Source organism: Carettochelys insculpta, chromosome 8 (genome assembly GCF_033958435.1).
Source record: "Carettochelys insculpta isolate YL-2023 chromosome 8, ASM3395843v1, whole genome shotgun sequence".
In the NCBI taxonomy this organism is placed as follows: Eukaryota; Metazoa; Chordata; order Testudines; family Carettochelyidae; genus Carettochelys; species Carettochelys insculpta.
Window position 1 is genome coordinate 71,335,463 of NC_134144.1, and position 11,482 is coordinate 71,346,944.

The 11,482-nt window shown below is 43.9% G+C and overlaps 1 protein-coding gene across 1 annotated transcript in view; it reads right to left on the reverse strand.

Annotated features, from left to right (window-relative positions):
* MAP3K2 (mitogen-activated protein kinase kinase kinase 2) overlaps positions 1-10,918 on the reverse strand; it is a 93,261-nt gene extending 82,343 nt beyond the window's left edge. The window contains exon 1 of the mRNA XM_075001316.1: positions 10,529-10,918. The gene's annotated coding sequence lies outside the window, so the exon portion shown is untranslated. The remainder of the gene's footprint in view (positions 1-10,528) is intronic.
* Between the last annotated feature and the right edge of the window lie 564 nt (positions 10,919-11,482).

Below are 11,482 nucleotides of genomic sequence, written 5' to 3' on the forward strand. Positions count from 1 at the left end.
GTCTTAACCACTGCTGTCCCAATCTGCCCCAACAGGGGAACTCTTTGACATCTTATGCCTTCCACCAAAGCCAAGGTCTATATAGAAACTTTTGTTGGTATAACAATGTCAATGAGGAGTCTGATTTTTATGATTTGTATTATGGAAAAAACCCAATTTTTGGCACAACTATAGCCTAAGAAGTGTTTTGCCAGTATAGCTTGTTTGGGGAACCATTATAAGCTACACCAGCAAAAGCACTTTCCCCCAAGAGAACCTGTGTCTATACCAGGAGTGTTTGCCAGTAAACCTATACTGTACCAAGAAACCTTTTCTAGTGTAGACTAAACTTAAGTTCCACAAATAGGGTTTGCTCAGAAAGGGCTGCAGAACAGTAACAACTGTGTTCTCCCACATCATCATCCATGTGGGGAATTCCAACTCCCATTGCACCTGTTCTCTTGCAAAGTGGTGGTCCCTCCATAAGCACAGGCACTTTGAAACAAATTTAAATGCCATTATTCAAACCACTGCTGCTGTCTAACTGTTGTTACTGTGTTTAGCAGGAGAGCATTTCTTCTGTGTTCTTTGCTGCTGTGCATACTTTGCAGAGATACAAACCATGAAGAGGATGCTGAGAAGGAAACAAGAGACAAAAAACAAGGACAGCAAAGAAAGGTCTGCTAGAAGCAAGGCAGTGGCAAGAAGAGAAACAGATCCTCATGTAAGTAGACATTAACATACATAAAATGATTTCATACACATCTCATACCAGGCACTAAACAATTTAATCTCTTGACAAGTACACCTATTTTATAAACATACAATATTTGACAAACATGGACATGGTATAAAGGACTTCTAACACATATGTACAGGAGATGAGTTAAAGGTATGCGTGCCATATTCCTCTTGTAACCTGAGCACTTAACTTATGCGTGTGTGCTGTATTTTCAACTTTTACTGCTGTTTGAAGATAACTGCAAAATAGTTTTCAAAACCCAGAATCTTCTGGCTAGATGCCTCCTCCTGAACTGACTGACTCTGAGCATAGTCTTCCCAATAACCTAAGAAGCATACCTTAATATATTATTTGAAAATAAAGATTAGAGGACCAATGATTAGAATATCACACCTACCTCATAAGCACTTTACTTGATGTTAGTTGTATTTATGATATCGTCCTATTTGACCTAAAGCTAAAAGACTGTTGCTGAAGGTAAGAAAATTGATTAAAGCACCAAACTTGAGAGACAGAAGGGAGGTTAGAAGCAAAACCCAACTAAGAGCCCACCTCAACTACATAGTGAAAACATACTGTTGCAAGCCCAAGACGTAGGTTCTGTTGCAGACAGCAAGTCATTTAAACCACTATGTTTGAGTTTCCCTAAATGTAAAAAAGGTGTAATATTTATTAGCTGAGATACCCTGTTTGGTCCTACACAAGTCATAACAAGTACAATTTGCTCCAGAGCTAGCTTAAAAACTGGAAGATGACTTCAAAAAAAGATGCATGAGGAATATTTACTTAAGGGTCATGTGAGACCTCACAAAAGCACGTTCACAATAAGCAAAAAGTATTAAGGACAATTAGTCGGAAAACATGAGAAAAGCACTCCAGTCTTCCATGCTCTCAATCCTTCACTCAGTCCCATAAGACCAGTATTTCTTAACAAGGGTCCATGGACCAGCATCAGTATGTGAGACCTCCCCAACGCAGTTCAGGAGGATAACAAGCCAATCTCAGATATCAAAAAGGTTGACATACTGTGACCTAGGCCACGGTGGTCATTTTAGTGAGGACAGAAGCAACAAACAACTGATCATCAAGTAGTGGGATTTTCAAAACATTCACTATTTTCCTAATTCTGCTCCCCGCTGAAGTCAATAGAAGTTTTACCATTGATTTCAAAGACAGCAGAGTTAAGCCAACACTGAGTGCTTCTGAAAAATCCCACCACAGACTCCTGAAACATATGCAATGCAGTCCCTATAGGTAAGCTGAATTTAGAATCAGAAATATAAGGCTGGAAAGAAGCTCCAGGAGTCACTTAGGCTATGGCTACACTATAGCTTATGCTGGCACAAACTATGATGCTCAGGGATATGAATATATCAGTGACAAATTACACTAACTTAAGTATCAGCACAAACAGCACTAATGCTTTTTGTGGGGCTTGAAATTATTAAGCTCATAAAGCAACATTAGAGAACTTATAGTGATATAGCTATGCAACTGTGAAGTCCCATGAATGGTGGTAGGTCCAAATAGACCATCCCAGACACATTTGTCCAACCTGTTACTGAAATCTTCAAATGATGGGAATTCCACAAGACCTACTGGTAACCCTTTCCAGAGCTTAACTATCCTGATAGTTAAGAAGTTACTTCTCATATCTAACCTAAATCTCCCTTGCCGCAAATAAACCCCATTGCTTCTAATCCTACCTTCAGTTGACATGGCCAACTGATCATTATCCTCTTTATAAACAGCCCTGAAGACATATGAGGTCCCCTGTCTCTCTTCACTCCTCAAGACTAAACATCTTTTATTTAAAAACCACTCTCCTCACATTTTTGTTGCTTTCCTCTGAACTGTCTCCAATATGTCCAGATCTTAAACTTATAGCCAGAGAATTAAGGATTTCAGGGGATACTTACAGATACGCATACAAGATATTGTGCTGTGCCGCACACTCAAACTAAAATAAATAAGAACGGTCATAGCTATCAAAACAAAACCAATCTTTTCCAAAATAAGGTTTAAATATGGAATTATACCTCTCTCTTGAAACTAGAAGGGACCTTCAGAGATCATTGAGCCCAGTCCCCAGCTCCAGCCCTATCACTGGGACCTATCAACATCCCTGAGAGGTTTTTTCCCCTAATCTATTTGCCCCAGATCCCTAAATGGCCCCCTCAAGGACTAAGCTCACAACCCTGGGTTTAACATGCCAGTGCTCAAAGCACTGAGCTACCCCTCTTCAATGGCAAGTTTTAACAGTGAAAATTTCATGATTTTTACACTAAACCTACTCAGAAAAAGAAAGTTATATGGGCTTTTCTTTCCTCTTATTTTATCCTCATAAGTGGGGGGAGGGAAAAAAGAAAAAGCTCATCTAAGGGCAGAGACAAAGCTTGGAAAAATTTAAGCCTGAAAGGTAATGATGACTATTTGAAGACAGATTTATTACCAACTATGTTGCAACTAGAACCCTAGTAGTCATTCACCCATTGCTATAATAAAGTCCAATTGCTTTTGCCCAGTTTTTCCAAATTTAAGATCTCTAACATTAAGTGATAAATATATTCTACTTAATACACATGTAAGAAACACACTCTTTAATTTGCCCTCCATAAAATAATCTTTTTGTTGCTTTTTTGCTTTGGCAGGGGCAGGGTGAGGGATCTGAGTTTTAGGTTTGTTTGTTTTGTTGTTTTTTTTGGGTGGGAGAAGTTCGAAAAAATTCTGTTCACATATTATATAATATATTGCAACATTATATAAGCATAAGCCCAGCCATATTTAATCAGATCAAAGGCTCACCTAGCCCAATAATATATCTTCCGACATACTTTACAAAGAAGACTTTTCACAATACCGTGTTGAAATGTGATATAGCAAATATTACCGTTTTGAGTCAAAGGATGTTCATAGTTCACAGACTTGATATGCCAAAACAAGTCCCAGCAAAACACACTCTTACACTTAGTTTGTAACTGTAACATAATCCTATGACTTTTAAAAAACCAGCCTAAAGTCAAATGTATGGAACAAAAAAATATGGTTAACATACCACTTGAAACTATGAAATACACTGAACATTCCTCAAGAGGATTGCTACAAGCGTATGTATATAGTACGAAACTTTCGTATCACATAAGATCTGAGCCAATTATTTACAAACACCATAGCTGAGAAAAAGTTTGAACAGCAATGGCTACATGAGTGAAAAAATTTTACAGAGAGTGACTTCCTAGCCCTCTGAAGCATAAACTTCATGTTGACAAGACAACAAAGCACGCTTCTAGCAACAGCCATTTTTAAGATTCAAAGCTTTAGACTGACTTACTTTCCAAGAGATGACATGAGAAAAGCAGAGGTAATTATTACCAAACTTTAAAGTCTATGTGCCTTGCATTTTTACTTTAATAACTACAAATAAAAATTTGTACAAATATTAAATTGTGTAGGTATAAATTAAGTGTCTGTTTCCATAGCTTTAATTCCACAAGAGCATTAAACTTTTTAAAGGAAACCAGCATTACTGCGTTACTGTATAGCAACAAATTTTAAATACTGAGGAAGTTCTCTCAAACCTCAGTTGTCTCATTTACACACAATTTTGTTGTAGCCACATCAGTCCCATAATATTAGCAAGAAATTATGGGAGAGGTACAGTATCATCTCAAATTTAGAACACTAGAATTACCAACTGACCAGTCAACCACATGCCTCATTTGGAACAAGGAATCAAGGTGCATCAGACAAAAAAAATCACCAAGCAAGTACTGTGTTAAATGTAAATTACTTTAACGGAAACTTAAAAAAAAATATTTGACAAGGCATGGAAACTGTTTCTGCACTTTAACATAAGATGGCTAAAAGGAGCACTTTTCTTCTTCATAGTAAAGTCTGAAAGCTGGATTAAATCACTGTTCGCTTGCAAACTTTTGAAATAACCACCATAACATTTTGCTCAGACTTACGAATTCAGGTGTATGTAATGCTGAGGTTCTACCATAGTATCTGTGCTGAACTAACTTCTATTGGTGAGAGAGAGAAGCTTTTGAGGTTACACAGAGCTCCTCTTCGGGTCTTAGAAATTAAGTCTGACACATCCACGCACAAAAAAGAAAAACCTGTGGCTGGCTCATGCTAGCCAACTTGGGTTCACAGGACTTGGGCTGCTGGGCAGTTTCATGGCTGTGTATAGCCTGCCAGGGTCTTAAAGCCTATGTTCCAGCCTAGGCCTGGAAGTGTATACAGCAATGAAATAAGCACCACATCCCCACACACCCGCTGCCTCCTGAGCCCCATGAGTCTGAGTCAGGTGGCATAGACAAGCCATGGATTTTCTTGGCCCTGTAGACATTGACTCAGTGTCACTGTTAAGTACAAAGTGGCACAGACTGTTTAGCATAAATAGTTAATGTATTTCAAGGGGGCATTCAAGGTGAAGTGTCCCATTAGCACTCCTCCAATCATAGGAGGAAAGGAGCTGGGCAGCAGTTATTAGTGGGTTACATATTGTTGTAATAAGCCATAAATACAGAGTGCCTATGCAATCGAGAGCCATAACTAGGGAGGGGTGAGCGGGTGGCAGCTGTCCAGGGTGCAAGCCACTGCATCTGGAAATGCCACCAGAAACACCACACAGACAGTTCTAGTCTCTATGTCTACACAGATAGGCAGGCCAGAGATCACCACATGCCTTGTACTATAAGCCCCACCTCTGGCATTTCAATCCCTTGCTCTCCCCGCATTCCCAAGCTACATTCCCTCCTGTGCAGATATTGCTTGGCTCTGCCCCTGGCATCTCAAGTAAAGCCTGCTCCCACCCATGGCTAAGAGCCCTCAACTCCTCCCCACTTCCCTACACTTGTACTAGCTTCTTCTTGGTTAAGGTAAGTCATCAGGCCCCTGCTTACCCTGCCCCAGGCCAGGCCAGGCCAGAGCCAGGTGGTACAGAGTGGCTGCTACACTGGCTAGTGCCATGATGTTAGTGGCCACAGTGCTCCTCCATCTCCTTGGCGTGCTGCATCAGCTGGTACCCTTTCCACAAACATTTCCCATCCCAGAGTCTCTTTTCACATCTCTCATCTACTATTCCTGCAGCAACCATGTAATGTTTGGTTATATGAAGTAAAGGTATTATTTAAGATGCAGGATCAAAATAAGCTTGTTTTAATTCAACAGGTGAGTATGCACGGTTTCTTCCAGTCTCCTATTTAATTTTAAAATATTTCTAACTTTTATAGTTGTGAAAAACAGTCTAGATATAAATGTGATGCAAAGACGCCAAGCTGGGTTTAAAGAAAGCTCCATTGCCTCAGCGACCTCCCATAACTTTCCCAAGCAGCAGCACAATGAAACTTAGGAGATTCTGGCTATCGTCCCTGATACTATACAAAACTCTGTGGGTAGTATAATAGGGTCTCAACATTATTTGTGAATTCCAGTATTCGCTTGCCGCCAGTGGCCGCCACTTCCCTCGGGTAGGGAGCACCAGCAGCTGGGCTCCAGGAGGGAGCGGCTGCCATACAGTATAGGTGAACTTCAACATTCACGAGGGTCTCAACACGGAACCCTTGTGAATGTTGAAACCCTACTGTAGTGAAAATGAGCAACAAGGGACAGTTATATGAAGCTCTTAGCTTTGTACTTGTTAGCACCAAATCTTCCCCACATACCACTTCAATCTCTTAACATTTTCATGTCTTGAACCTCTCTTCTTGTTTGTTAGAAGACACAAACTCCTCTTGAAACCTGTCCATAGGGATATCCATTCTGAGAAACATGCACTGCCAGAATCCTATAGCAGTGGTTTTCAATCAGTGTCCTGCAACACACTGGTGTAGTGTGAGAACTCTCCAAGCGTGCCTTTAAGTGCATCACGAAATTTCTTCAATCTCCCCTGGCTGTGGCTCTTTGCAGAGCTGCTGCAAGGGGCAATGCTGACCCTCAGGAGCCCACTTGTGCCGGGAGGTAGCTGAAATGCTGCTTCCCAGCCTATACAGGAAGGCAAGGAACCCGCCCCCACTCCCTGCTCTGGCAAGAGGGGAGAGAAGGAGTATGACAGCCTGTTGGTGCTGGAACATGGTTTAAATGCCATGTACCGGCTCTAATGGGTTGGTGGGGAGGGGAGCTTGCTCTCCAGAACCACCTCCTCCTCCCACCCCCCAGCTGTGAGTAATCACTGAAGTATGTTATGTTACTGAAAATGTTGCAAACCACTGTCCTAGAGCCCGTGACCAATATGCTGTCTGTTCACATGTGGCAAACTGGGACAGTGCAGTATGGCAAAGAGGCTCATTGGAACCACACACGTGGACTGCCCTCCACCCCTCTGTGTACGTGCCCCACCACTTGGTGGGGCAAGTAGGTGGTGGGTGCAGCGAAGAAAGCTCCTCCTGCTGCTCGCTGAGGGCTGGATGGCTCCACTGAGTCACGAGCAGTTTGCCTGGGGAGGAGGGGAGTGTCTAGCTTGGGAGGCGGCACCTGCACAGGTCAGGGCCCGCCTGGTGAGGGTGGCAGTGATTGTTAAGTTTCTTTTGGACACCAATGCTCTATAGTAAGCAGCAGCTATGGAGGGTCACTAGTGCTTGTTAATCTGTTAACAAAAGGTATTCACATAAGTAGCTGCATGAAGAACCGTTATTTACTAATATGGATCCACACTCCTTGAGCACGTCCCACTGCAGACCATCTTCCGGAGTTCAATTTTGCACATGTGGCAAAATTGACCTCTCTGGGCTCAGCCCATGACCCCTGAACTCCACATTATCACATGGAGTAAGGGACATTGGTGCAAAACTAAAGAGAGACAGATTACAATTGGGAAGAAGGTCGATTGAGATGTTGATTCTAGCTGCACAAATGGTGTAGCTATAATTGCATATCTGAAATCGACGGTAATGCATAGTGTAGACCTAACCTCAGGCACAAATTAGATCCCTCTTGTTCTCAAAACCAGAGGGAGGGTGAAGTATGAAAAAGCACCAATTCATAGCCAGAGTGGGGTAAGCACAGCAGCCACCTAGTGCACGAAGCCAGGGGGCTAATGGAAGTGCAAATATGCTTACTTGTGCTGGGTGCTAAAAAGTTTCAGATGATATCCATAAATTGTAGTGTATAGTGAAATTATGAATTGTAGTCTCAGGGACTGAACATCTGCCCCACCACAAAACCTCAAAGGAATTCTTTCACAACGATGATACTCTACTCAGTTATGTCCTCACCAACAATCATAACAAAAAAGCATCATCGGATTGGACACCACAGATAAAAACCACACTTTTGATCATTACATTGATTGAAATCCCTATAAAAAAAAAAAAAAAAAAATCAAATTCACCACAATCTCTCTATCTCAGAGAGGACAGCTATACAATCCCTGAAAGCTTATACCAGAGGGCGATCAAACCAGAAGACAAAAGCAGAAGCCACCAAAGTCCACAATTATGATGACTACATTAATGAGGCCAGGCCAACTAACAACTCTCCAACACCAGCTACTGCAAAGAACTAAAGGTGACTTAATACCATAATTTACCCAGGAATTTAAGGATATTATCAATTCCTTCCCATACCAAGTCCAAGAGAAATTTTACAAGCTCATCTCCCACCAATCAGCTTTAGGGACCTTTTATATGATTCGTACGATACACAAGAAAGGGAATGCTAGCAGATCCATCACATCTGACCCTGGAACTCTTACCGAAGGACTATCAGGACTCCGGAGGCTATGTTCACACTTGAAATTGAGTCATGAGCTTTTGTTGTTCAAAGTTATAAATGCTCTCCTCAGCACTAAACAAACAAACAGTTTTCATTAGTAGTGCTGGTGTGAATAGTGCTTTGATCTGCCCGCCAACACTGTGCATGGTGGGTCAGAAGTACTTTATCCGCAAAACAGCTGAGGAATAGTGACTACACTGTTCAGCTTTTAATGAAAGTGCTGTCTCAACACAGCCTTGTTGCTTAAAGCTGTGTAATATAGTCACAGCCTAAGAAATTGTCCTCAAACCACTCATCTCAGAAAGAGACAACTTCGCCTAAGACACAATTGACTTCCTCTGCTAATTCCACCATACTAATAACTGTCCTCGGAACACCATCCTTGTCACTATGGATATCACCTTCCTATATATTAATCACTGTTCAGATCCTTGAACACTGTAGTTATCCCTAAAACAAGTTTCCTTTCACACTTTCATTTAGAAATCATTGAAACAAGCTGAGACAAATTCTGTTTTTAAAAATTGATATTTTCTTTACAATAGCCTACAATTAATGTCACATAAATCAACAATAAAGATTTTTCCTAAGACATATAGTGTATGTTCATTTTCTCCAAATATAAGGCAATTTGAAAAATACCAGCTTGTTATTTTGCTTTATGAAAATATAGCTGACTCTTTTACTTCCTCTATATTTAGTGACACTAACAATTGACTGTAATGTGTGCATATGTACATATACATGACAGAGAGGAAGAGGAGAGAGAGAGAGAGAAAGGGGAAAAAAAAGAACTCAGCTCCTGTAAGACATAGCGTATATCAAAGTAAATTTCAGTTTCCCGTATGTCTTATTATGCTGCTGTTAATGAGGGAGAACACTGTCCAGTGTCTTTCCTAATACTTGATTTTCATTCCCTCCAATAAAATAAATAAATCAGAATTTTCTGCTATTTTTTCCTTCTCTCTAACAAATGCTGAAGACAAGCATGTAGACATTCATCTTACAAATACTTAGTTTTGACACACATAAAGTGGTGAATTTCTGCAGGCCTCCTGTATTCAGCAAAATACTACATTGCTTTCAGAAGAATTTCACAATTTAGAGCTATTTGTGAATACCATAAGCCCCCTTTCTTTCAAAGATGCAAGACAGACTTCCTTTATTCCCTTCAACACTCCTCACAAAAAACTTTGATGATACAGTGTCTATAATTGCTGAACATCTTTCAAAGCTTTGATCTTTAAAACCACCAACTCTGTGACAAACCTTTAAAAATCTGTTTGCCCAAAAAAGGCAGAAAACCTGGAAATACCTTACATGTACTGAAATACACTTCACAACTGAGGGGGAAAATAACCTAATGTTCTCTCTCTTTTCCAACAAAAATACCTGGTGATGTCCAACCCACATAAACATCTCACAGTGGTGCCACCATCACAGAACACTTTGAAGGAGAACTGTAAACATCCCAAAAGCCCAAGTGACATGCTATATTTTTATATAAAACACCAATTTAATCAAGGCTTTATAGTTATAAACGCTTCTATTATCTCCAATTAACATCCACAAAAGCCACAAACAACTACTGTCTTGTGCTATTTCATTTAAACAGCTCTGTAACTTGGTCTTGGGGAGCACTACTCCTGTTTAGCTGTTCCGGGTAACCCGCAAGGCACTCGTCACTTTCCCGGCATTCAGAGAAGGAAATGTTTTACTGTGAAGTGTTTTGCTCAAGACCCACATGGCCTGCACCAACATGCTACCCTCAGGCGAGGTCTCCAGACACTCCTGTCCACATCGGCTTCCCCACCCACCCCCAATGGTCAGCGTCATCCCCCAACCACCCTCCACCAGTTCCCCCTCCCCCACACCAGCTCCAGACCCTTCCCTGACCCACACCTCAGCAGCCTTCCTTCCCCGACTCCTCACAGCTAAGTGGCTCCCACTGGCTCACCCGCATCAGCTCCTCAGGCTCTGCCCCCACCTTGGCAGTTATGGCTCCCCTACTACACAGTCAAGTTCCCCTCCCCCACACACTCAGCCGCCCCCCCCACCCCCGGCTTCATACTCTCGCCACACACCTACCTAGGTCCCAGCCGAGCCCCCCGCGGGGGTGAAGAAGCCGCTGGTATTACCCGAGCCCAGGGAGCCCCCCCAGCTCGCTGCCCCAGTCCAGGCCCGGGGGATGCGGGTGGGGTGCAGACTCAGGGGTCGCAGCCAGGTTTCCGGGGACAGGGTCGCAGGCACGACCCTGCAGCCCGCCTGCCCCCGGCGCGGCGGGACGGTGGGCCTGTCGGCGGAGGTGACGGGAGACGAGGCCGGAGAAGCGGGCGGGCGGCAGGGAGGGAGGCCGGAGCGGGGCCCCGAGGGAGCGGAGCGAGTTGCTGCACGGAGGGCGCCCGCCACGCTCACGAGGCGCGAGAGGGGGAAGGGGGGGGGGCGACCCTTCAACGTGAGGCGCCCGCCGCCACCACAGCCGCCGCCGTCCCCGCTGAAAGCTCCGCCTCCTCCACGCAGAAACCCGTGACGTAAACCGCAGGGGCCGTCAAAGCCGGGACTGCCGGGGCGGGGCGAGCTGGGGGGAAACGTCACCCCGCCAGACAACGAGGGCCGTAGGCGCGCGCACAACGTCCTCCCTCGCGCTCAGCACAGCACAGCACAGCGCAACCAACGGCCGCCGGCAGGGAGGAAAGGCTGCCTCGCGCAGGCGCATGCGTAGGGGAGAGCGGGCCCCTTCCCTCCCCGACTTTGGGTCCGCGCATGCGCCTGAAGGGCGGCGCCGCGGCTTTCCCACACTTCTTTGTATGCTGAGTTGTGGGAACCGACCTACCGGGTAGCTCGCCGTGCGCATGCGCAGGTAGCGTGGCTCAGCCTGACGCTTATGACCCTTGAGGGACTTGCTACAGAGCAGGGAGGGAGCGGGGCACAGGGATGCTGGAGTGGGGCTCCCACTAGCTGCCTCTGGACGCTCCTGCTCCTAATCCCAATGCCTCTGCACACCCTAGAGCCATAGGGGACTCTCCACGAGCAGTATAGGGG